The sequence below is a fragment of the Scomber japonicus genome, chromosome 4 (assembly GCF_027409825.1).
Source record: "Scomber japonicus isolate fScoJap1 chromosome 4, fScoJap1.pri, whole genome shotgun sequence".
NCBI classification, from domain to species: Eukaryota; Metazoa; Chordata; class Actinopteri; order Scombriformes; family Scombridae; genus Scomber; species Scomber japonicus.
In genome coordinates this window covers 12,103,232-12,105,731 of record NC_070581.1, presented here as the reverse complement: position 1 = coordinate 12,105,731, position 2,500 = coordinate 12,103,232, and the positions used below count along the sequence as shown (strand labels likewise).

Genomic DNA, 2,500 nt, shown 5'->3' with positions numbered 1-2,500 from the left:
TTGTCTACATCGTCGCTCTACGGGTAGAGTATCGGAAGCCCCAGTGGCCTAATGGATAAGGCACTGGCCTCCTAAGCCAGGGATTGTGGGTTCGAGTCCCATCTGGGGTGACTGACAGCAGAGTGGCGCAGCGGAAGCGTGCTGGGCCCATAACCCAGAGGTCGATGGATCGAAACCATCCTCTGCTAACTCATTATGTCCTGTTGGCTTTAAAGACTCCAGTCATTGAAAAGACAGAAAAAGTCAACACAAACTCAATCTGTCGACCATGTGCACCAACAACAGCCTTGTTGATTCTCTCCTCATGTCTTGGGTTCGAGTCCCATCTGGGGTGACTGACAGCAGAGTGGCGCAGCGGCAGCGTGCTGGGCCCATAACCCAGAGGTCGATGGATCGAAACCATCCTCTGCTAAATCATTATGTGCTGTTGGCTTTAAAGACTGCAGTCATTGAAAAGACAGAAAAGGTCAACACAAACTCTATCTGTCGACCATGTGCACCAACCGCAGACTTGTTGATTTTCTCCTCATGTCTTGGGTTCGAGTCCCATCTGGGGTGACTGACAGCAGAGTGGCGCAGCGGAAGCGTGCTGGGCCCATAACCCATAGGTCGATGGATCGAAACCATCCTCTGCTAACTCATTATGTCCTGTTGGCTTTAAAGACTCCAGTCATTGCGTCAGTCCTTTTGTCTTGGGTTCCCCATGGTTTCATGGCTTTGTTGTGACATGTTTGCTCCCTATTGATGTCCCCGTACACATTGTCTACATCGTCGCTCTACGGGTAGAGTATCGGAAGCCCCAGTGGCCTAATGGATAAGGCACTGGCCTCCTAAGCCAGGGATTGTGGGTTCGAGTCCCATCTGGGGTGACTGACAGCAGAGTGGCGCAGCGGAAGCGTGCTGGGCCCATAACCCAGAGGTCGATGGATCGAAACCATCCTCTGCTAAATCATTATGTCCTGTTGGCTTTAAAGACTCCAGTCATTGAAAAGACAGAAAAGGTCAACACAAACTCTATCTGTCGACCATGTGCACCAACCGCAGACTTGTTGATTCTCTCCTCATGTCTTGGGTTCGAGTCCCATCTGGAGTGACTGACAGCAGAGTGGCGCAGCGGAAGCGTGCTGGGCCCATAACCCAGAGGTCGATGGATCGAAACCATCCTCTGCTAAATCATTATGTCCTGTTGGCTTTAAAGACTCCAGTCATTGAAAAGACAGAAAAGGTCAACACAAACTCTATCTGTCGACCATGTGCACCAACCGCAGACTTGTTGCTTCTCTCCTCATGTCTTGGGTTCGAGTCCCATCTGGGGTGACTGACAGCAGAGTGGCGCAGCGGAAGCGTGCTGGGCCCATAACCCAGAGATCGATGGATCGAAACCATCCTCTGCTAAATCATTATGTGCTGTTGGCTTTAAAGACTCCAGTCATTGAAAAGACAGAAAAGGTCAACACAAACTCTATCTGTCGACCATGTGCACCAACGGCAGACTTGTTGCTTCTCTCCTCATGTCTTGGGTTCGAGTCCCATCTGGGATGACTGACAGCAGAGTGGCGCAGCGGAAGCGTGCTGGGCCCATAACCCAGAGGTCGATGGATCGAAACCATCCTCTGCTAACTCATTATGTCCTGTTGGCTTTAAAGACTCCAGTCATTGCGTCAGTCCTTTTGTCTTGGGTTCCCCATGGTTTCATGGCTTTGTTGTGACATGTTTGCTCCCTATTGATGTCCCCGTACACATTGTCTACATCGTCGCTCGACGGGTAGAGTATCGGAAGCCCCAGTGGCCTAATGGATAAGGCACTGGCCTCCTAAGCCAGGGATTGTGGGTTCGAGTCCCATCTGGGGTGACTGACAGCAGAGTGGCTCAGCGGAAGCGTGCTGGGCCCATAACCCAGAGGTCAATGGATCGAAACCATCCTCTGCTAAAGCGTGCTGTGCCCATAACCCAGAGGTCAATGGATCGAAACCATCCTCTGCTAAATCATTATGTGCTGTTGGCTTTAAAGACTCCAGTCATTGAAAAGACAGAAAAGGTCAACACAAACTCTATCTGTCGATCATGTGCACCAACGGCAGACTTGTTGCTTCTCTCCTCATGTCTTGGGTTCGAGTCCCATCTGGGGTGACTGACAGCAGAGTGGCGCAGCGGAAGCGTGCTGGGCCCATAACCCAGAGGTCGATGGATCGAAACCATCCTCTGCTAACTCATTATGTCCTGTTGGCTTTAAAGACTCCAGTCATCGCGTCAGTCCTTTTGTCTTGGGTTCCCCATGGTTTCATGGCTTTGTTGTGACATGTTTGCTCCCTATTGATGTCCCCGTACACATTGTCTACATCGTCGCTCTACGGGTAGAGTATCGGAAGCCCCAGTGGCCTAATGGATAAGGCACTGGCCTCCTAAGCCAGGGATTGTGGGTTCGAGTCCCATCTGGGGTGACTGACAGCAGAGTGGCGCAGCGGAAGCGTGCTGGGCCCATAACCCAGAGGTCGATGGA

At 51.5% G+C, this 2,500-nt stretch overlaps 4 non-coding genes across 4 annotated transcripts; all 4 read left to right on the top strand.

The window, feature by feature from the left end:
• Positions 1 to 37: 37 nt before the first annotated feature.
• trnar-ccu (transfer RNA arginine (anticodon CCU)) lies at positions 38 to 110 on the top strand. The gene has a single exon. It is a non-coding gene; the product is annotated as a tRNA-Arg (tRNA).
• Positions 111 to 796: 686 nt separating this feature from the next.
• trnar-ccu (transfer RNA arginine (anticodon CCU)) lies at positions 797 to 869 on the top strand. The gene has a single exon. It is a non-coding gene; the product is annotated as a tRNA-Arg (tRNA).
• A 910-nt stretch (positions 870 to 1,779) lies between these two features.
• trnar-ccu (transfer RNA arginine (anticodon CCU)) lies at positions 1,780 to 1,852 on the top strand. The gene has a single exon. It is a non-coding gene; the product is annotated as a tRNA-Arg (tRNA).
• A 516-nt stretch (positions 1,853 to 2,368) lies between these two features.
• Positions 2,369 to 2,441, top strand: trnar-ccu (transfer RNA arginine (anticodon CCU)). Its single transcript has one exon. It is a non-coding gene; the product is annotated as a tRNA-Arg (tRNA).
• Positions 2,442 to 2,500: the final 59 nt, after the last annotated feature.